General features: G+C 37.1%; 1 long non-coding RNA gene across 1 annotated transcript; it reads left to right on the forward strand.

Annotated features, from left to right (window-relative positions):
- The first annotated feature begins 701 nt into the window (after window positions 1-701).
- On the forward strand, window positions 702-20,635 carry LOC111193518 (uncharacterized). Its single transcript, XR_007428225.1, has 3 exons — window positions 702-1,255; window positions 19,979-20,206; window positions 20,386-20,635. It is a non-coding gene; the product is annotated as an uncharacterized LOC111193518 (long non-coding RNA).
- Window positions 20,636-25,361: the final 4,726 nt, after the last annotated feature.

Here is a 25,361-nt window from a genome sequence, read left to right on the forward strand (position 1 = left end):
ATCTATCTATCTATCTATCTATCTATCTATCTATCTATCTGTTTGAGTGTCTGTCTATCTATCTATCTATCTATCTATCTATCTATCTATCTATCTATCTATCTATCTATCTATCTATCTGTCTGTCTATCTGTTTGAGTATCTGTCAATCTGCTCGTGTAAATGTCTGTTCATCCCCCCCTCTCTCTATCAATCAGTCAGTCTATCTATCTATCTATCTATCTATCTATCTATCTATCTATCTATCTATCTATCTATCTATCTATCTGTCTGTCTGTCTGTCTGTCTGTCTGTCTGTCTGTGTATCTGCCTGTCTGATTATCTGTTTGTGCATCTGTCTCTCTGTCTGTATGTTTACTGATCAGTTTGTGTAACTACCTTTCTGTCTGTCTGTCTGTGTTTCAGTCTATCTGTCTACATATCTATCTGTTTGTGTATCTGTCTGTCTGATAATCTCTTGTGCTTATGTCTATCTTTATGTTTATCTGTTTGAGTATTTAACTGTCGGTCTGTGTGTCTATCCATCAGTTTGTCTAACTGTCTTATTACCTGTTTCTGATAATCAATGAACCAACAATTTAATCTATTTATCTATCTATCTGTCTGTCTGTCTGTCTTGTCCGTCGATCAATTTGTTTAACTGTCTGTCTGCCTGTTTCTGTAAATCAATCAAACAATAATTTAATATATATACCTATCTATCTGTCTATTTCATCTGCCTGTCTCTGTTTGTCTGTTAATCAATCAATCAAGACAATGTCTGTCTATCTGTTTGAGTATCTGTCTGTCGTCTATCAATCTCTTTTTGTCACTCTCTGTTGGTCTGCCTTTCTCTGTGAATCAATCAATCAATCAATCAAACAGTCTGTTACAGTATGTTAAAGTAACCATACACTCTATGTCCGAATGTTTGTAGACACCCCATTGTAATAAATACATTAATGCATTAAATTTAAAGAGAAGTATTGCTAATAGATTAGGACTTTCTTGAGCAAATATAAGCCTAAACCTATTCACACAGAAAGAGGGGTGTACAATAGAGTCTGTCTGTAAATCTGTCTGTCTGTCTATCAATCTGTCTAAACAAACAACACCTGGGCTTCTGCAGGGCTTTGACCCAACACCTGTTTGGAGGTGAAATGACATCACTGTCTGTTTTAATAAGTACGGTAATGTGAGGTGAATCAGCACAGACAGGCCATATCCACACCCACAGCCAGGAACAGCACGCGTCACCTCTCACCCATTTCCTCAGGTAGGCAGTGTGTGTGTGTGCGTGAGTGTGTGTGTGTGTGTGTGTTAGTTATGCATGGTGGTTACTCTTCAGGAAAGGAAACAAACCCACACCATCTACATCACATACAGACTTTATGGAGGCCTTGTAGACATAGGATACCACTTACAACTTTACTACTGTACACAACACAAGCCTTATGTTCACCATGACCAGAAGAAGCTCCGCCCACTTCTCTACTACAATACAGAGTTACTATATTCACTAATACCACTTACAACTTTACTACTGTACACAACCCAAGCCTTATGTTCACCATGACCAGAAGAAGCTCCGCCCACTTCTCTACTACAATACAGAGTTACTATATTCACTAATACCACTTACAACTTTACTACTGTACACAACACAAGCCTTATGTTCACCATGACCAGAAGAAGCTCCGCCCACTTCTCTACTACAATAGAGTTACTATATTCACTAATACCACTTACAACTTTACTACTGTACACAACAGAAGCCTTATGTTCACCATGACCAGAAGAAGCTCCGCCCACTTCTCTACTACAATACAGAGTTACTATATTCACTAATACCACTTACAACTTTACTACTGTACACAACACAAGCATTATGTTCACCATGACCAGAAGCTCCGCCCACTTCTCTACAATACAGAGTTACTATATTTACTAATACCACTTGCAGATTGATCTCCATCATTTTGCACACCTTAAAACGTATTTACAGGATGAATGGGTGAAAATAACCCCATGAAACACTTCATTACTTGGTATCCTCAATCCCAAAAAGTAATTTTAAGTGTTGTGAGAAGGAATAAAAAACATTTCAAATGGGTAAATGTTTTAAATCCCAACTTTTTTGGAATGAGTTTCAGGCCTGAAATGCAGGAATGGATGTATATTAGTTAATTAGACAAAATTCAAATACAAATATCAAAAGTACTTTGTACTTTGTAAGTTTGTAAAGTGACTGTGGGCCTGTAGCGTTATGAAGGACAAGGGCACTCTGCTGCTTTGCCAGCTCAGCACTTCTTGGCCGACTCCTCTGGCTAACTTATCAGAGTGACTGACTGAGTTATGATGATACGTGTTGACCGCAACCCTCTCACGCCTTCAGTTCAAATCAGGCAGGGGCTCACGGCCCAAATCACATTGGATTGTTTATTCTGATCTCATGGAGAAACACAGCTGGCCCACATAGTCATATCAAGCAGCCTATCTTCAGAAGGTAGCAGCTTATTGCTTATATCTTTAGTAATTCATAAGTGAGGTAATGGTGTGAACAATAGTCATAGTTAAATGTTTAGTTGTGATCTAATAGTATCTGATTGGTTATTAGTATAATATATAAAGTATTAAAAAAGGAAATACAAATGGAACATACTATATTACATTACATTACATTACATTACATTTGGCAGACGCTTTTGTCCAAAGCGACTTACAATAGTCAAGTACAATGTATATATATATATATATATATATATATATATATATATATATATATATATATATAGTATGTTCCATTTATATTTCTTGAACAATATACATTTACGAGAAAATAAATGTCACATTTCAAAAATGTCACAAATTAATATGTTTAAAATTTTTCTTCTTCTTTTAAATAAAGTATTTTAAATAAAAGACGAGGTATGCAGTTTTGGAACTTTATACATTAATATTTAACCAATATTATGGTTTAGGTCCTAGTTACTGTAAAACTTTTTTTAATGCTTTATATTATATATATATATATATATATATATATATATATATATATATATATATATATATATATATATATATATATATATGTATAGGGCTATAAGGGCTTAAACAATAAAATAAATGGTTTTGTCCAAATATTTTTTCAGTATCTGCAAAATTTCTATGTAAATTCCAAAACTTATTATATATATATATATATATATATATATATATATATATATATATATATATATATATATATATATATATATATATTAATCATAATGTTTACCTCATGGTTCATTAAAATAAGCCACAGTGTTAATCTCTCAGTTTTTCCAAAATTCCAGTTTGGAAGCTAATCATCTAATAATCCAGCAAATTATTCATTTCTTCTTAAACAAAACAAAGAACACTATTACAAATAAATAAATCAATCAAATACATTTTATACATTTAATTAAAATGTATTTACATTACAAGCAACTAAATAGTCATCTATTTACAAGCAAAACTAACTACACTGTTAAAAAATCAGGCATTTAACTATATTAATTTACTCATATTCATATTACAATTACAATATACTGTTTATTGAAACTTGTATGAATAAAATAAAAATAATTTTAAACAGTTTTTGGATGCCAGTTTGAACCAAACTAACCATAAATTTTACATTTTCTGTAATTTCACACAAAATTACTTTTGTTACACTGATTTATCACTGTCAGATCATGAAAATGCCAGCAAATATTTGTAAAAAAAAAAAAAAAAAAAAGAGATTTTCTAGCACCCCTGCTGCCACGAAAGTATTATTTTTAGTCTTAAGCTAATATGACTAAACAAATGTTAACTCCTTAGACCTCCTTCTTAAGCCCACACCTGAAAAGTGAAAACATTTAGAACTACTATCCCTACTGTCGTAACAAACAACAACTTCATAGGCCTTAAAATAGAGCCCTGTGGGACTCCACAAGATTAAACAATGCTAAACCAAACAGTTTAACCAAACTAAAAAAAATTCAGAGTGCAAGTTCTCCTTCAGGATTCATGACTTAATAAAATAAATAATAAGCTGTGGTTTAAGATACTAAAGTCACCTATAACCAATAAAATAAGGCCACCTCATTCAGCGAAACAGGATTGGTGGGATTCCTCGCACTTGATAGCGCAGATATTTATACGAGCCCCATATTGCTTAGTCTGCCACGGTGATGACTAATCTCTGTGTTCTTTTCTATTTTTTTTTTCTTCTTCTTTAAATGTTGACGCAGTGCCATGTGCTTCTTCATGAATGGGACGAGTCATAGTGAAACAGAGAGAGAGCGAGAAAGAGAGAGAGAGCAACTGTAAGAGTGCGGTAGCATTATAGAAAAACAGTGGCTTCTTTGATATCTCAGAATCAAAATATGTGCCCAGGAAACTGTTTAGTGTGGCAGATTGAGCGCTAAAAATAGCACGGAAGCCGCAGACGAGCGACGGTTCTTTCCGTTTTTTTTTTTATGTTTGCGATCCACAGATTTAAGTGTGGCTTTTTTTTTATTTTAAATGTTATTATCTGTACTTGGCCTCTGACCTTTCTTGCAGTTCCCATCAGTGCTGTTCATATCCTGCAGTATTTACATTTACTATATATAGCATATACAAGTGCATCCCAAATAATTAGAATATCATTGAAAAGTGACTTTATTTCAGTAATTTGGTTTAAAATGTGAAATTCATATATTATATAGATGTATTACACACAGAGAGATCTATTTTATAAGTTTTTTTTATTGTTTTATTGTTGATGATTGATTATGGCTTACAGCCAATGAGAACCCAAAAAATCAGTGTCTCAGAAAACTAAAAGAAAAGAACCATCACTGATCATCAGTAAATTTTACATTTTATTTGTAAATCAAGAGACCAGAGTCTGGAGGAAGAGTGGAGAGACACACAGTCCAAACTGCTTGAGGTCTAGTGTGAAGTTTCCACCAATCAGTGATGGTTTGGAGAGACATGTCATCTGCTGGTGTTGATCCACTGTGTTTTATTATCAAGTCTAAAGTCAGTGCAGTTTTGTTTTCCCACAAAATCTTACAGCACTTCATGCTCCCCTCTGCTGCTGACAACTTTTATGAAGATGTGGATTTAATTTTCCAGCAGGAATTGGCACACTGACCACACTGCCAGGAGTACCACTTTTTGGGTTTTCATTGGCTGTAAGCCATAATCTTCAACAATAAATAAAATAAATGCTTACAAAAAATAGATCACTCTGTGTTTAATACATCTATAAAATATATGAGTTTCGCATTTTCAACTGAATTACTGAAATAAAGCAACTTTTCAATTATATTCAGTTTTTTTGAGATGCACACACACACCTACAGTATGTCGTATTCCTGTAGAGAAGAGCCACCCTGCTTAAAGCCAGGCATGGGCTGGATGGGTATAAACAAAGTCCTTAAAGGCTAATCAGTTCACTCTGTGGTAATCTTTGCAATATAACTAGATGCTTATTTACAGTCAGGCAAGACCAGCCTTTCACCTGGTTGAATAGGAAGAGATCAAAATACTGGAAACTAAACATCAGATTAACATTTCAGAAGCATATTTTAAATCACTGATCAACTTGTTGTATGATAACCGATTGGCTTGTTATGGCTACTGCGCCTGCACAGATCTCCACAGCCATTAGGGGCTTCCCAACTACTACATGTACTCTCCTCCTCTTTCATACTGTGGCCTCCTAATAAATAAGGTCTCCATCTCAAGGCTGTGTGCAATGCCATGGTAATATAAACCTAATGTAAAATGTGCACGTTTATTTGAAGATTATGATCACGCCCACACAGTTCTCAGAGAAGCCGGTTTTGGGTTTTCTATTTGAACTGTGCTGAATGCTTCATATAATATGCATGTTTAGGATTAAACAAATAAATAAACGTATAAAAATGTGTTTCCAAAGATTTTAAGGTTCCAATTGTATATCCTCAAACCCTCAAAGTGTAAAAGCGATCCTTCGGTTCCTAATGCATTCCTAATAATAAAGCATTATCTAAGCTGATGCCATTGAAAAACTATTATTGTAAATGTGTACTGCAGGTGTAATGAACTTTAGAGCACCTCCATCTATTTCACATAAACATGACAGGTTCTCTTAAACACTAACTCAATACTTCCAAGCCAAGAACTTCTGAGGAACCTCTCTTTTAATAGAGAGAATATCAAAGAAAGCTCTAGTCCAAAGGATCATGAGGTTGACTGTCGTCCTCATGATATGAGTCTCCTCCGCCAGGTCATTCTGCACCGTCTGTCCTGCCCACTCGTTTCACGTCTGCCATTTACCAGTTCACAGCAGCCAATCCACATCAAAGAGGATTACCCAGAAGTGTGTGTCTTCTGCGTGCGTGTAGACGTGAGGATTGGGTGTGTTTACTTACTGTTTAGAGTGTGGACTTACGGAAAATGGACAAAAGTATTTAGAACACCTGGTTGTTTTTTATTTCTTATGAAATCAAGGGCATTAAAAGTAGTTTAGCCTGCTTTTGTTGGAGTAACTATCTCTACTATACATGAGTGCTGGGTGGTATACCGGTTCATTCGGTATACCGCGGGGTAAACTTGAACCGGTATGCATTTCTCTCATACCGCCATGCCGCTAGATGGCGCTGTGGAGCGCCGTGCGGAACAGCAAAAAAGAGAGTCAAAAAAGAGAGTCAAATGCTGATCTAGCTCCGTCCTGCAGAGAAATCTGAACAGCTCCTGCTGCTGTTTCTACTGTATGAGTGTTTTTATCCCAGTAAAATAGATTAATAGATTAACTACAGCCCTTTAAATATATTAATACTGTAGCTTAAAGGATGATTTGAATGCATTTGTTAACTGGAGAAAGAAGGGAATTGTAGCTGATTTAAATACTGTAATGCCTCTAATGACTTCAGGAATAACATATAAGTTAGTAAATTGATATTAAACTTGTATCTATCTAACTTGTGCAATAGAGCTTTTGAGAAATATCTCTTTGAATACTTAAACATTGAGTATTATAGGTTTGTTTGTAATGTTTACTTAACTATTTATTCAAATATTTAATTTTGTAAAGAGAGCTGTGTGGTAAATTTGTTAGCGTATCTATTTTTAAGGTCTATCGTTTACATTCTTTAGCTATTTTTCTGACAATAAAGTCTGATTTCTTCATATATTGTGTAATTTTGTGGGACAAAGTAAACCCAATACTAATCAAAGCCTTAATTTAAAGCCTTAGTGTTTATATTATTTCTACTCCTAACAGTACAGTAACTCACAACCCTATATTAAAGCCCAGTCATGCAAAAAATAATACTAAATATACTGTGATATACTGTGAAACCATCAGAATTGAAGACTGTATAATAGATTTTGGATTTGCAGCATTGCTGTGAGGATTTGATTGCATTCAGCAAGATTCAGACAAGAGCAAGTTAGTGAGGTCAGGATGTTGGATGATCAGCACATTATCCCAATTTATTCCTAACTCATCCCAATCCCAAAACACACTGTTCCAACCCACTACTCAATGGTGGTCTCAATGCTGGGAGATTTTACACCCTTCTTGCTAGCCCACTCCTGTCATTAGACATCATGCCGATATGTTAATCTAGGCAGCACATCTCTACAGGGACTAGACAAACTGTTCCTTTGCACAGTTTTAGCAATGGATTCACCTTAAAATAGCTGAATAACACATCTATTAGAAGGGGTGTCCTCAAACATTTGGACATATAGTGTATGCTGGCCGCTCATACAAGCGATTTTGTCATTTTTGTGAACAGAAGTGTAATCGGCAGTGACGTGTCGGGGTTTAGGGCTTCAGAGAAGGTAGGCCTGTGGCATGAGGCACAGAAAAAAACGAAAAAAGCAGAGAAAAATTGTGTGTGTGTGTAAGTGTGTGTGTGTATGTGTGTGTAGTTGGGGGAAGTGACTGTGCATGCCACGGGCGCATTCAGTCACGCCGATGAACACACACGGCCTGTAGGAGGGCCGTGAGACAAACACTTAAACCAGTTCACCAACCATTAGCGCATCAATGCGAGCGAGCAAGCGCGCGAAAGAGAGAGAGAGAGAGAGGCCTTAAAAGATAGAAACTACTCTAAAAAAAGAGAGAAATGAACACATTTTTAAGGAAAATGGATAAAATATATTCACCATATGTCCAAAGGATTGTGGACACTCCTTTAAATAAATACATTTAGCTGCTATTAAGTTTCACCCTCTGACTACTGACACAGATGTGCAAAGGCACTCACACAGCTTGTCCAATAGAACACTCACTAAAGCTATGTTCAGACTGCCCACTCAAATCAGATTTTTTTTGACATCTAGATTGTGTCCAGATAGCCCAGAAATCAGATTTATAAAGACGTAATTAACTTTTAGCCTCTGGTCAGCATTTTCTTCATTCCAAAATTGGACTAGCATTAGCTTTTAGCCTCTAGTCAGTCATTCTTCTTTATTTGTTAGGTGTAGAGTTAGCTTTTAGCATCCAGTCAGTCTTTCTTTCTTATCTGTTGAGTTTAGAGTAACTTTTAGCATCCAGTCAGTCTTTCTTTCTTATCTGTTGAGTTTAGAGTAACTTTTAGCATCCAGTCAGTCTTTCTTTCTTATCTGTTGAGTTTAGAGTAACTTTTAGCATCCAGTCAATGTTTCTTCTTTATCTGTTGAGTCTAAAGTTAGCTTTTAGCACCCAGTCAGTCTTTTTTTCTTATTTGTTGAGTCGAGAGTTAGCTTTTAGCATCCAGTCAGCCTTTCTTTCTTATCTGTCGAGTCTAGAGTTAGCTTTTAGCATCCAGTCAGTCTCTCTTCTTTATCTGTTGAGTTTAGAGTTAGCTTTTAGCATACAGTCAGCCATTCTTCATTATCGTTTGAGTGTAGAGTTAGCTTTTAGCCTTCAGTCAGTCTCTCTTCTTTATCTGTTGAGTCTAGAGTTAGCTTTTAGCAAACAATCAGCCTTTTTCCCTTCTGAAGTTAGTTCAGTGTTAGCTTTTAGCCTTCAATTAGCCTTTTCCAATTAACCTTTTTATCTCTGTCATTTCTGTTTTTATTCTCTGTTCAGCATTTTTTCCCTTTCAAGATCCAGTCAGCCATTCTTCATTATCTGTTGAGTCTAGATTTAGCTTTTCGCATTCAGTCAGCCCTTTTTCCAACTTAGGTCTATCTTTTGATAGCTTTTAGCCTCTGGTAAACATTTCTCCCTGTCAGGATGGGACTAAGCATTAGCATTTAGCCTCCAATCAGCCTTTCTTTCTTATCTGTTGAGTGTAGAGTTAGTTTTTAGCATACAGTCAGTTATTCTTCATTATCGTTTGAGTGTAGAGTTAGCTTTTAGCCTTCAGTCAGTCTTTCTTCCTGATCTGTTGAGTCTAAAGTTAGCTTTTAGCATCCAGTCAGTCTCTCTTCTTTATCTGTTGAGTCTAGAGTTAGCTTTTAGCAAACAATCAGCCTTTTTCCCTTCTGAAGTTAGTTTAGTGTCAGCTTTTAGCTTTCAATTAGCCTTTTCCAAGTAACCTTTTTTATCTCTGTCATTTCTGTTTTTATTCTCTGTTCAGCATTTTCTCCCTTCCAAGATTGGACTAGCCTTAGCTTTTAGCATCCAGTCAGCCATTCTTCATTATCTGTTGAGTCTAGATTTAGCTTTTAGCATTCAGTCAGACTTTTTTTTCCAACTCAGGTCTACCTTTTGATAGCTTTTAGCCTCTGGTAAGCATTTTCTCCCTTTCAGGATTGGACTAAGCATTAACATTTAGCCTCCAATTAGCCATTCTTCCTTATCTGTTGAGTGTATAGTTACTTTTTAGCCTCCAGTCAGCCATTCTTCCTTATCTGTTGAGTGTAGAGTTAGCTTTTAGCCTTCAGTCAGTCTTTCTTCCTGATCTGTTGAGTCTAGAGTTAGTTTTTAGCCTCCAGTCAGCCATTCTTCCTTATCTGTTGAGTCTAAAGTTAGCATTTACCCTCCAATTAGCCTTTTTCAATTAACCTTTTTTCATCTCTGGTTGTTCTACTATTAGCATTTATCCTTCTGTCAATCTTTCGAATCTGGTCAGCCTATCATTAGCCTCTGGCCTCAGGTCATCATGCTCTCTCTTCTCTGCATTCTTCCTTATCTGGTCAGTGTAGTGCCTTCAGTCAGTTGGGCATCATGCCCAAAGTTGGCATGGTGCATGCTACAGTTCATCATGTATTGCAGATTAGGAATGTTTTTGTTTTACAGCAACATTTAGGTTATTGTATTAATGTGGTATATATGTAAATGTTATCTGCAGTGGTCAGTTCAAATAATATAATTTGTCCTTATTTTCCCAGACATTTTATACAATTTATAAATCCTAGCTGGATTATTTTTTAATAAACCCCAAATACATTTGGAATATATTTGAAAAATGTATGGGAGGATGTCTGGTCACCCAGGCAAAAATTAATTCGTATCTCTTCCTAAATAGAGAATAGGAAAACACATGGGCTAGAAATAGACATGCACATTTTAAAGAGGTTTCTGCAACTTAAAAGCAAATGGCGTGCTTTAACGTGAGGCTAATTTCAGCTGAATTTAACTGAACTGAGAGGTAGAGAGAGAGAAAAAAGGAAGCGTTCTTTGTCAACATAGAGAAAAGAGAGACTGAACCAGACACTTCCACTCTCAGAATCAGAACCTGTTGTCACGCAAAGCTAAACATTTCTAAACACGGCACTGAGATTGATTTTTTATACAGGCCGGTAACTGTAGGGTAAGTCATCCTGCAGTCCTGATGGGCCACAGAGGTTAAATTTGTTAATATCTTAGTAAATATTGATACATAAACATTTACCCATTCACTGAGACTGATAAACATCCTTAAGTGCGGATATTGTTAAGGGATCTCCTTTTCATATTCATATTCATCTTTTTTGCAAAGAATTAGTATTTCAATGCTAATATCAAAAGAGTGTATAAATATATAATAAATACACTCATTATTTAATTTAGCTAGATGACAATATCTATTTATATACTGTCTATAACCCCCAGTTACTTACACTCACTGTCAGTGTGTAGTCTTTCCCTAATGCCACCTTAAGTAAACTTGTTGATCATATACAGCATTATGGTCCTTATATTGTAGGCTGTAAAACTAAACGTAATTTTCTGAGTTGCTAACAATGAAAATGTAAAGCCGTTTGCTATGCTGTATTTTACTGTACTGTATTTTTTTCAAATCCAGTAATTAAAATCTATATTATAGATAAATAAAATAATAATAGAGATTTTTCTTTTAATTTTTAATTTATTTATTGTATTTATTTATTATTACTTTTATTTATTTATTTTTATCCTAATGTTTTATATTTTCATACTTGTTCATAGTAACATTATTCATTTAATAATTTCTTATCATTCTTAACATTTTACTTTACTTTTACTATTATCTTTTTATATTTAATAATTCTTTTACTTTTTATGTATCAAATTTGTTTTTTATGGTATTTTAGAATGTTCTGTTTTACATATAAATTTTATTTATATATCTTAAATGTTGATTTAAAATTAGTACTTCTTTTATATGTTTTATTATTATTTACTGTTTTATTTCTTATTATTTTCTAATTTATTATAAAATGTTTTCAATCCCTTTAATGTTGTAAATGCTCGGCAACATTGTAAATGAGGGTCACCCTCAGTGTTTTTCCCGAGTAAAAAATAAAGATTGTTTGATTGAGATTAAATCACAAATTTCAAACTTTTACTCAATTGCTGCCATTAACTTAATCAATCCTAAAACTGAACCCTGTGGCATCCTACAAACTTAGTTTTAAACTAAAATGGTTGCCAAATAATCTATAACGGTTTCTACATTAGGACTAATATCGGATTGAAGCTAGAGTTCAGTGTGATCTTAAAGATGACCTCTAACTCTAGCTGGAGTGGTGAGTTCTGGAGGAGCCCGTGGAGAAAGTGTCGTAAGACACTGAAGGACAAAAACAAGATGCTGCCCAGAGCACAACTGGCGTACACAGTGATTCTGACAGCCAACCGCACACACGCTCCTCACTCCACTCCCTCCCAGCGAAAGCCTCTTACCCAGCATTTAACTGCTGGCCAGCGCGGCCAAACGGGCCGGACAGAATCTCAGCGAGCCCACTTGGGCAAGGTTAGCATTAGCATGCTAATCAGTGACCCATGAGAGCCCCCTAGGTGCGGTGAGTCAGGTAAGGAGTGACTCTGTCTCAGAGGCCCATTGGCAAGGAGAGCAAACGGGACGACACATTAGAGGGACGGAACGGATAGAGGAAGAAAGACGGATGGTTAGTCATACAGACGGAAAGTCTTCAGGCTTTGAAGTTTATTAAAGTTAAAAAAATGTGAGGACAGAATAATGGACAGATTTGAATTGACTAAATTGGAAGAGTATTTATTTTTCACGTTTATTAGTTATAAGTGGCAGTCCGTGCTATTTAGTTTCTATACTGCAAGCAGAAGCATTTCTGAGTGGAGAAGAATATGGATAAAATATTGTGTTTAATGGTACCAGTGTGCTGAAATGACCACCCCTGCTAAGCCTGCTAATATATTCATTCTAAAAACTGGGGTGTCGGGTCGTTTCTCATGGTTCGTGGAGTTCTTCTGGCCACATCACTCGTCTTTACGTACTTACGTCACATGTACAGCCTCTAAAAGAGGATCTGGCTCAGTTTTACTGAACGCGAGCGGCTGGTAGAGCATTGGAGACTTCAGAAGAGGAAACTCAGAGCTCAGTAGATTATTCACTCATAGTAAAACCAAAGAAATGAAGGAGTGAAGTTTCTGACTGAGCGCTCTCTCTCTCTCTAACTGAGCATAACCTGGAATCGGATTCAACCGCTCTGAAAGGAGACCCTGTCACACCCATCCAGTTTAAATCGATGCTTCTGTGCAATTACCTGTGCAAATTCATGCTCTGTGCAATTACCCATTCTTACCAGAGTAGAGCAATACTTAGTAACTTAGCAGGCTTTAGTAAATGCCCAGTACTTTAATTTAACCAAGTTTCTGATCATCTTTTCTCTGGAAAAGAGCCAATGTTTGGGTATTACATCAGAAGGGGTGGAAGGGAAAGTTTAGCTCGTTCTGGCCCATGGAGCTACGGTGGAAACTAGCTCCCCTGAGCATCGCAACCACGATTGAGAGGCAGTAATCAGGATAAAGAAGCACAGTTGTTGCTTTATTGCTGGAACTTACAGTCAGCCACAACATGCCAAAATAACAACAGGCTGGCAATCACTGAAAGTAACTAATAAAGTAACTTGAAACAAATTTATGTACTTTTAAAATCAAGTAACCCATATAATAACTTTTTTGTCTAACTCTGGTTGGTTTATACTCTTAGTGCGGTTCGTTTAAACAGGTGTGAAAAGAGTAATCACACTTGGGTGCAAATTAAAGCAATCGGACCGAGACCAGCTAGCTGAGCCAGCTAGCAGAGCCAGATAATGCTAATTACCACAGCTATGAACACAGGAACACAGAATATTCTCACAATATTTACTTTCTTGCTCCTGCGCCAGACAGCTCTGACCAATCAGAGAAGATATTGTGCTTAAATAAACTCATTAAATGATCCAGATCATAGAAACCAACTACAGGTGTGAAAACGCTCTTAATTTGGAATAATAAGGAACAGTAAGTAAGCATGAGTCCTAATACTTTTCCATATACACATATAAGGGTTGCTAAGTAGCATTAGCTTTTGCGCTAATGCTCTTGAACATACACTGTATGAACAGAAGTATTAGGACACAGATCCCAACAGTAGAGTTAACTTCTTCTTATCCAGTGCTATAAAATACATATGTGCTAAGTAAGCATGTGGTGGTTTAATGCTAACAGATGGCTACTGTCACTGAAACTCTACAAAGCACACACACACACACATACACATTCCTCCTCATATGTTCAGGCCCAGGCCTCGTTATCCCCCTCAAAGCCGTGGGTCAGGAGTTCGTCCAACGTGAGGCTAATCGCGCTAATGAAGGCGCGGCTAATTGCGTGATTTGAGGGCGCGGTGGATGTGTGCGTAGCTGCGAGGGAGGCGTCTGGGGGGAGGGGCAGGGTTTGATTGAGGGGTCTGAGGTTGGGAGGGTTTGCCTCATAGCGCTCTGAGACCTTTAACACAAGGCATGCTGATGTCGCTGGGCTGAGTGAGACTGGCAGTAAAAGGCCGGCACACACTGCCCCTGAGGTCACACACACACACACACACACACTTCTCAGAGTGAACACAGAGGAGAGGCAAGACACAGAGACGACTGCTGCTCACTTGACTGCCTGCTGCCAATCTGTTAGTGATGTGAGCCAAACAAAGGTTAGCATCGCTACATATCTGTACATTGTTAATAGGAGTGGGACAATATATCGATAACACAATGTATCAGTCGTATTGTTTCAGTCATATAGTATCAATACTTGATGTCAAATATGGATGTTTTATTGAAACCTAGGCTCGCTAAACTCCCCAAGACTCATCCCTCATTTTCAGTTTGACTAGAGTTACTGCTTCATTTGCACTTTGGACTTAATCTATATATACAGCTCTGGAAAAAAATAAGAGACCACTTAAAAATTATGGGTTTCTTTGATTTTACCAAATAAAAAAAAAACTTTGAAATATAATCAAGAGGAAGATGGATGATCACAAGCCATCAAACCAAACTGAACTGCTTGAATTGTTGCACCAGGAGTGAGTAGCATAAAGTTATCCAAAAGCAGTGTGTAAGACTGGTGGAGGAGAACATGATGCCAAGATTTATGAAAACTATGGTTATTCCACCAAATATTGATTTCTGAACTGGTAAAACATTATGAATATGAACTTGTTTTCTTTGCATTACTGGAGGTCTGAAAGCTCTGCATCTTTTTTTGTTATTTCAGTCATTTCTTAATTCTAAATTACAATATTTATATTTGGAATTTGGGAGAAATGTTGTCCGCACAATATGTTCATTTTACTCAAACATATACCTATAATTAGCAAAATCAAAGAAACTAATTCAGAAACTGAAGTGATCTCTTAATTTTTTTTTCCAGAGCTGTATATATTGTTTGAAACAATATATATTTTTTAAATGGTTTCACTGGTCTGTGTAAGCTCTTTGGAGGTTACACTAGACTGTAGTAGCTGTGTTTCATCTCAGCGGTTAACAAAGTACACAGAGCTAAGCTTCATTAATGCAATGTAATTGGTTGGTAGTAAAATACATGAACAGTACCGGTACTCTTACTGTTGAAACTCAATGAAGGCAGTCTGAAACACACGTTTTTGGGAAGAAGGAGGAGAAGGAGGTAAGTCTACCATCTCTAATCTTTACTGCCTAGACTCTTGTTGCAAATTCGACGACATTATGGACAACTTTGGTTTAATTTTTATTCTATAGAACAAAAGGGAGTATTACGTTTATGTTATGTGTCATTGACTTCCCTTATAAGATCCATAAATGGTAAACTAGACAGAGAATTTGTACAACATCTAGAGTTTTCATCTAAAACTAAACTAAACTCAGATTCTGTTGTTAAGATGTTGAAAGAAACCCCCTGTGTGTGCCGGTCTGTCCCAGGTTCTCTCTGTACACAGGCTGATGAAAAGCTGTGAGGAAATCGATGCGATTTATCTCAGTAAAACAGGAGGTCAGCTATATTCTCAGTCTGGGTGTTTTGCTGAGATAAGCACTATTTTTCTCGCTCACAGCTCGGCTGATTTACGCAGTCGCTGATTTGCAAATGAAATTGAATAAGAGGGAAAAAAAAGTTCCTGAGATAAATAATCCTTTAGCCAGGTCAGCGAGTGGAGGAGCTCTGCCAAAACCTGCCGGGTAAATTCCTGACCACGCTGTTTTTTTTGGCATCGATTGTGAGGATGACGGGAAGCTGTGCCAAAAAAGGTCATGAGTAAAATTCAGTTCCCCCCCGCTGCAGTGTTAATAGAAAAGTATTTGCTGGAGGCTAATTAATACACACAGCGTATTTAGTCATGGGTTGAGTCATTCTGCCAGAGCTATTATTTTGACAGAGATGAATGGGAGGTTTGGAAATCGCCTCTTTCCACTGAGTGTATTGGAGAACTTTGTAGTTCTGTAATTGCAAACTGTGGTCCTTCAATGCTCAGGACCCCACAGGACCACCACCACAGCAGCTGTTATTATTATTCGGGTGTGGGGGGGGGGGGGGGGGGGTAATTCATTTTAACATTTTCTGAATGTTACAGTATACAGTACAGTATCTGTCAAGTAGGGGTAGTGCTGGGCGATATGGGAAAAATCATATATTACGATGTGGATTTTTTTATATCACGATAATGATATATATCATGACATACCACATTTTGAGTATGTTTTCAGTTATTCTTTGAAAAATATGACAAAATAATATCATTGCTTACTTACTTAAGTGACATTAAACCAAACTTTCACAAATGAGAATTACTACCTTCTTTTTGTGCAGCGATGTATATGTATCAAATGAAAACAGATGAGGTAGATGCAGTAGCATTTGTTTTTCAAAATTATACAGGTATTTAAATTGAGTTATCAAAATAAACTAAATTAACATTATTTAAAGTGTACGTCAAATAACGTAAAGCAGCGTCATGTCGCAACACCTGAAAAATAAGCCTTTTTTGAGAGGATTACTTTATTATCACTTATATAAACCGAGTTTATGCAAAGTGACCACGCCAATACATTTCACCGTAGCCTACTTTATATATTTGCATGAATAATTGATGATGAAATTACTGTAGAAACGATAGACGATAGAAGAAAAGTAGCAAGATGGACACTTTTCTATCGTCCCCACGATATTTATTGTCATATCACACAGCACTAAGTATGGGTGCGCCATATCGTATTGCTTCAGTAATATCGCCAACATTTCTGAATATCGTAAACAATATTATACCCTGAACTATCATCCCACCCATCACATCAGGGTGCTACTTCCCTGGACAGTAGATGAAGTAAATGATCTTTTCAAGTAAGTAGGTGTCCCAATAGTTAAAGTACATGAAGTGTAGATTAGAATGCCTCTGTTTTATCAGTCTTCGTTTGTTTTTCTTTTCGCCAAAGGTGTTCTTACGACACCTGGATGTGTTGCAATCGGTCGGAACCAGCTGAGCCAGGTTCAGTGGGCGTGCCTCTCTGTGTTTTACTGGAAGAAGACTTTCCACAGAACGCCAAACACGGCTAAAACTCTTCCCACACTCTTCCCACCTCAGTGACCGCCTGTCACGTCGCTCTTCTGCCCTGTGTATTCTCTCACACACGTTTGGGTGTGTTTGAGTTAGTGTGGGAGTGAGTCTGGCCTTACTCACTCTACAATAAAACACACACACACACACACACACACACACACACACACTGTAATACACACATACACACACTCCTCTCCTTCTTATTTTCTGAAATGACATAACCGCCCATGGCCTCTTGATGACCCCAGTCATTATATCCATTGAGTTGTATGTATCTACTGTATGTATGGGCAATGGTTGACCTTTATATGAATGTGATGCCAGGGTAAAATTCACTAAATGACACCAATTTCACATGTCTGATATTTTTTCACACACCCCCACACACACATGCTGACAAACACATACGAGATTTCCCATCAAGATATCACTGTCAAGCTTGGCTCCCCATCAAACAGAGAACATTCTAAGAACGTTCAGCATTGTTTTTAAAAGGTTCCAGGAATTTTAGAAGATGTAAAGCAGTACAGAAATACGGTAATGTTCTACGAATGTTCTAAAAACATGTGAGATAATAATGGTGTGCATTACAACGTTATTAGAGCGTTTCTCACATAATTTTTAGAACTTTTCTTATGTAATAGTAACGTTAAAAGTAACATTCCCAAACTTGATAAAAGTGATGTTGCCTTGACATTTCCAGAACGTTTGAAAATGTTCTAGGAACATCTAGAAAACTTGATAGGTTCAGAAAACGATTTACTAACCAAATATTTTTTTTAAAACAGACATGCTGAAATAAATGACTGATAGACAATTAAAATTTAAACTTAAATAAATCAAAGAAGTTAAGTGTAAAGAGTTAGAGGTGGTTCTAGTACCGTGTTGGCCCCCAAAGTGACCTAGTAACCAGGTAGGCAGGCCAATCAGGATGTGTTTGAATCTGCTGGACACTAGTTGTAACACGGAAGAGGCAGGATGCAAATGCAAGTCTGTTTTATTTCTTATCATTACAAAAACAAACAAAAACTAAGACAAAGAAATTAACACTAAGACTAAAAAACAAATGACTAAACCCGGTCTTAAACAAAGAAGTGAAATTAACAAACAAAGAATCAAACAGTATAAAGAAAACGAACCAGAACTCTGTAGACAAAACACAGATAACCATCCAGACAGGGTTGAACAGGACAGCATCAAACAAAAAGCTTGACAGAGAACAAAGGAGCACATGGGGTACACTGGCACACACTAGGGACACCTGTGGAGGTAATGAGGGGGTGGAGTTACACATGAGACACAAGGTGATTACACTAATGACTAGGGCGGGGCTAGGGTGGAGACTGGACACTAACAAAACAATGCCATGTGCTCAAAAAAGCACATGGTTGGGAACACAAGACAGGAAAACAGAGGGCAGGAGCACAGAAAACCAAAAGAGGGAAAAACACAGGACAGACACAGGCTAATGTGTGACACTAGTATAGACTTTTGCAGTGTGTGGGTGAGCATTATCCTGCTGAAAAAGGCCAACCGGAAGTTCTTGCATGAGGATGTGCTGCACACACTGTATGGTTGAGCTGCTAGTGTCCCTCGTATCACTACTAGGTGTGACCAACTCTCGCATATGATGAGAAATGGATGTATTACTAAAGATGACACAGTTCCAAGTGTGTAATGCGAACAAGTGATGCTCACATGTGCCTGAGTTCCTAAGCTGTGTGAACTTTCTAACTTGTGCAACTTAAAAAAAAAAAAGCACAGTTTGATTTGTTACTTAGCTATAATGTTATTATCAGGTCATAGCTTTATATAAAAAAAGTAAAAATAAAAATGCTTACATCACAGACTGTTTTCTTGAGCCCGATACGACCCGGCCTAAAAGAAGGTTGGGCATCAGGTTGGGCTCAAGGAAATGTTCTGTGAAGAAAGGTGTCTAAACTCTAGGACTTGGTTTGTTGGGTACTCAACCCAACCCTAAAACACTGTTGGTTGGTTTCCCAGACAGGGATTAAGCCTAAGAGATTTTCTTTTCAATGGGAAATCTCCATTCACAATGAAGTTTATATGGCTGAGAAGCTCCATCCAAGCCTTACATCACCAAACAAAGCAATATAGTTTATATATATATATATATATATATATATATATATATATATATATATATATATATATATATATATATTGTTTAGCACTTTTAAGGTGGGATAGATTTTAGATTTAGATTTGTTCAAATACGAAGCCGCCTTAAGCTTTGTGGTACCTGCTCTCAGAAGTTTTGTATGTCCATACAATCTCAAATTTGATCATTATTTACAGTATAGTTCAAGATATTGATATTTTAATGAATCAAATAAGTGTAATAGATTATATGAAGTGTATTGTGTTGATAGCTCTGTGACTTTTAGTGCAGATAGACACACTATAATCAATTAGTCTTTAATCTAATAGACTAGATTGTGGTTTCCGAGGAATTTGACTGTTTGTGAGCTCTGTACTCTACTCTAGAAGATGACGATGAAGAAGCTGTGAGTGAGCTCCAGATGCTAGCTTATATATGTATGTATATATAGAGCTTGGTGCTTTCCCTGTGTGGTATTGGTGTCGCTAGCTTTGAGAAGGTAGCACTTTCAAGGTTTCACTGAAATGTTTGCTGGAACTGTAACCCACACCCACTTTAAAACACAAGTTTGAGACACACTAAAGCTAATTTAGCTGCTCTCTCCAGTGTTTTCTCCAAGGCTAATGCTAACACTGCTGCTAACACATGCTAATGCATTTCTTTTTTTTCTCAGGCTGAGCTGAGCTTTGTCTGTATATTCACGGCTGCAGATTCACACGAATGAACGAACGAAAGAGGCTGAATATTAATGCCGCATTCATAACCGCTGCATGCATTAAAGAGTGTTGCAACCCGAATGTTCCAGTAACCCCACACCCACAAACGACAGATCGAAAGAGAGGAGGGAGAGAGAGAAAAAAAAAACAGAAATGGGTTCTGCATCCACCTCCTCATCGAGCTGGTATGGGTTTTTTTTTTCTAGCAATAGCCTGTTTCCTCTTTTTGGAATTAGCAGAAGTGTTCATCTGTCTGTGCATGTGCATGTGCATGTGCATGTGCGTGTGTGTGTGTGTTTGAGTGTGTGTAGAGCAGAGGTTTTGGTGTGTATATTAATGAGCTGTGTCTTCCCCTTTCTTGCAGCCATTTGGTCTCGGTGTGGTGGCTGTGCGTGAAACCGTAAGATCTGGGCAAGAATGGTTAAGCTGACACGTTCTGTAGATACAGATCTGAGATGACCCCACAGGACCATCACAGAGAAGCTACAGTGGTGTACAGCAGGGGTCGGCCAGATGTGGCCAGCAAACATAAAACATCTGGCCCGTGAGGTTGTTTGAACTATAATGAACGATAATGAAAAAAAAATTAAATAAATAAAATGCTTCTCTGGTGAGCTTTTGTATATATGAGTTTCATCTGATACATCTGACCCATCTCTTTCTATTGGCTGATATTAGCTGGTATTGGTTGGTACGCACCGTATTGGTTCAAGGATTTAACCCTAACACCAGGCCTGCAGCAGCAATAACACACCGCCATATTGCCCACCTTTACCCCTAAAGCCCTAGAGTACAAAGCTAACTCTGAAATGATCAGTGAAAGGTCAGGGCCCCCCCACGTCTCCAGGTGAGCGAGGATGAGTGTGACTCTCTGCTTCTGAGTGTGAGGCTGAGTGTGAGTTCCTCGCTGGGGCATTGATTACTTGAAGAGCAGAGTCATTCCTCTTTGCACTTCAGTCACACAATCATTTCCTGAAAAAAGCCTCAACACACCGGCGTGCCAGTCCATTTCAAAGAACTCTGTGTTTGCGTGTGGAAATGTATTGTTTAATAGCATTTGTATATTTTTGCATGCATGAAGGTGGCTGTATATATATGTGTGTGTGTATGTGTGTATGCATGTGTGTAAGTAGTAAAGCAAGCATTGTTTAAGAACGTGGGGGCGAACTGCAGCGTGTGTGTGTGCACTCATTGTGATCTCTGATTGTGATCAGTTTAGCATCTCTTAGCATCACTTACATTACTAGAGCTTCTGAGAAACACGGAAAAGTAGAAAGACGGGGGCTGGGAATACTGTATATACACACACACACGCACACTAGGACTGCACGATATATCGTTTAAGCGTCGTCATCATGATGTGAGCATGCTCAATAGTCACATCGCAGGATAAGGCAATTAAATCGAACACGTGATGTTGCAATGTTTTAATTCTTGACACAAGAAGTACATACACAGCTCTGTCTCTGTGTCTGTGTGAGTGACAGGCTGCTGCTGCCTGAGAAGTGTGAGGGGGAGGGGAAGCAAGAGGGGAGGCATGAGGAGTAAACACAAGGTAACTGCAGCATGGCCTCCATCCACATGGTTGGGCACGTGCTTGTAAACTGTGCACCTCAGTCCAGCACAGTTTTGCAGTGCAGATATTTCCAGTTACAGCTGAATTCACATTTTAATCCCAGACAAATCCCAAACTTATTTACCTTTTAAAAAGCCATTTAAATGCCTGATTAAAGTGCCGATTATTGTTGTTTTGCAGTTTTCCTCGGGTTTTGAGAGCTCAGTGCTGACTCAGCTCTTGATCGGTTCGGACCCTGCCCTGCATTGTTTTATATCGCAATATATACGTATCATCGAAAAAAGAACATTTGCAATGTGATTTTTTACATTTAATTTGTAAATCAAGAGAACAGAGTCTGGAGGAAGACTGGACAGACACACAGCAGAGGCTGCTTGAGGTCTAGTGTGAAGTTTTCATCAATCAGTGATGGTCTGGAGATTTCATTTTCCAGCAGGACTTGGCACACTGACCACAATTGGTCTTATATATAATATTCAAATTTTCTGAGACACTGATTTTTGGATTTTCATTGCCTGTAAGCCAAAATCATCAACAATAAAATAAATAAATGCTTAAAATAGATCACTGTGTGTGTTTAATACATCTATATAATAATATATGAGTTTCACACTTTAAACTGAATTACTGAAATAAAGTAACTTTTCAATGATATTCTACATATATTTTTTATGCACCTATATGTCACTGTTACCATTGGTTCTTTAAGAAATGTTATATATACATGCTAAGGAGGTTTCAGTTAAACTTCATTTGTACTTCATTTGCTTTTTTTGTTTTTGATTGTTCATATCAGTAAAAATAGACAGATGATGTCATATCTTTCACTTGTTTTTTTTAAAAGATAAAAGTGCCACGCAGTGCCAGAAACCACAAACAAGTCTATTTGAGATTACACAAGAATTTGACGCAGTTTGACGCAGATTGCTTGTGATGACAGAGGCATGTCGTTTGCACAATGGCATTATCAAGAAATGACTTAATCAAGTTTGTATCTCACTAGCTATTAGACAAGCTAATATGGATTTCTGTGTGAAGCACTGTAAACACTGTTTTTTAAAGGAAAATAGAAAATAGTACAGAATAAGCTTGACTTGTTTTGAAGTATAAGACTTTGAGAATATATTTGTTGGTTAGTCTTACAATTAAGTAAATTCGTTTTTTCCCTGAATCTTCTCTTTAATCATCAGCAGAAGTCTGTGGTGTGGAGTTTACCGTGTATAGTATACCCTGATGCTGTATCCAGTATGAACTGGCTTGTTATGTGATTGTGTATGGTATGTGTTGCTTAAAGTATGTATGCAGCATGTATTGGCACAGTGCAGTATTCAGAACAAAGTGGTGCTGTATGCCGTCTATTGTATATACTGGTATATAATGTCATATACAATATATACTGGTAATAATTACAGTATATAGTAAACACTAGTACACTGTGTTAGACATTACATACTGGTACACTGATACACTGTACATTATACTATACACACTTCACATTGTATACAACACATACTGGCACAGTATGCAGGGCACAATACATACTGCTACACTGTGCAGTACACAGTACACACCTATACATTATATAGTTTACAATATTTAGTGTTCACTGGTCTATTCAGTATACATGGTTAAGGTGTAAACTATAAAATACATACTGGTAAATACTGCTACAGTATGCAGTTAACAGTACATAGTAGTACTATGTATGGTAGACAATACATACTGGCACAGTTAGTGGACACACTACATACTGGTGCAGTGTTAATTAGACAATTAGACAGTATACACTGGTACAGTATGCGTTATACAATTCATACTGGTGCAGTTTGTGATACATAGTACATACTGGCGCAGTTTGTGGTAGACAATATACAATGGTCAAGTATGAGGTATGCAATACATACTGGTACAACTTGTGATATACATGACATAGTGATGCTTTGTTTGGTAGATAGTATACATTGAAACAGTATGTGAAACACAATACACACTGGTACAGTATGCAGCATACAATACATACTGGTACAGTTTGTGGTATTCAATACATACTGGTACAGTTTGTGGTATTCAATACATACTGGTACAACTTGTGATATACATGACATAGTGATGCTTTGTTTGGTAGATAGTATACATTGAAACAGTATGTGAAACACAATACACACTGGTACAGTATGCAGCATACAATACATACTGGTACAGTTTGTAGTACACAGTACATACTGGTCCAGCTTGTGATATACATGACATAGTGATGCTTTGTTTGGTAGATAGTATACATTGAAACAGCATGTGGTACACAATACACACTGGTACAGTATGCAGCATACAATACATACTGGTACAGTTTGTGGTATTCAATACATACTGGTACAACTTGTGATATACATGACATAGTGATGCTTTGTTTGGTAGATAGTATACATTGAAACAGCATGTGGTACACAATACACACTGGTACAGTATGCAGCATACAATACATACTGGTCCAGTTTGTGGTGTACATGGCATAGTGATGCTTTGTTTGATAGATAGTATACATTGAAACCAGTATACAATACATACTGGTACAGTATGCAGCACACACACACACACACACACACACACAAACACACACACACACACACAGTTCCCCTGCAGCCTTGTGGGGAAAATCTCTCTAAACCACTGAGATGTAGCACGTAGTCACGTAGCAGGTCCAGATAGTCTGTATAAGTTGAGAAAAGCCGCGATCAGCCTGAGAAGAGTCAGAGCGTCGGAGTACAGTCACTCCGGTGGCTGATACGGGAGCAATGTAGAGGCATGGCCAGTGAGTGTAATAGCTGTGTATGAAGCACTTACACACTGACATAGTGTTCAGGGTTGGATTCATTATATTGTAATGAGTATTATGGGATGTTTCACTGAGCTGGCTCTTACAGTGAATTGTGACAATCATAATATTGCATTTTCACATCATGTGGAGATTATTTAAAGATGTTTTGATGATGAGTCAAGAGAGATAAAGGTAAAAATAGACATTATGGTCCATCTGTATATATATATTTAGTTTCTGAATCAGTTTCCCTGATTTTGCTATTTATAGGTATATGTTTGAGTAAAATGAACATTGTTATTTTATTTTAAAAACTACAGGCATTTCTCCCAAATTCCAAAATAAAAATATTGTAATTTAGAGCATTTATTTGCAGAAAATGACTGCAATTGCTGAAATAACAAAAATAAAAAGATGCAAATAATGCAAAGAAAACAAGTTCATATTGATAAAGTTTTACGAGTTCAGAAATCAATATTTGGTGGAATAACCCTGCTTTTTAATCACAGTTTTCATGCATCTTGGCACCATGCTCTCCTCCACCAGTCTTACACACTGCTTTTGGATAACTTTATGCTGCTCACTCTTGGTGGGAAAATTCAAGCAGTTCAGTTTGGTTTGATGGCTTGTGATCATCCATCTTCCTCTTGATTATATTCCAGAGGTTTTCAATTTGGTAAAATCAAAGAAACTCCTCATTTTTAAGTGGTCTCTTATTTTTTTCCAGAGCTGTGTATATAGCGATGCTAATGGCACAGTAGGGATGCTATTGTCACAGTAGAAATGCTAATGGCATAAAATGATGTAGCTGTGATAATAGGCAATGTGGCTGTGATGCTAATGGCGTATATTAGTGTTTAATACATTATTATATGTTTTAGTAGTGTTTTAATACATATATTAGTGTTTTACTAACTAAATAACGTAGTAATTATTGTGTAAAAATACC

Source organism: Astyanax mexicanus, chromosome 21 (genome assembly GCF_023375975.1).
Source record: "Astyanax mexicanus isolate ESR-SI-001 chromosome 21, AstMex3_surface, whole genome shotgun sequence".
Lineage (NCBI taxonomy): Eukaryota > Metazoa > Chordata > Actinopteri > Characiformes > Acestrorhamphidae > Astyanax > Astyanax mexicanus.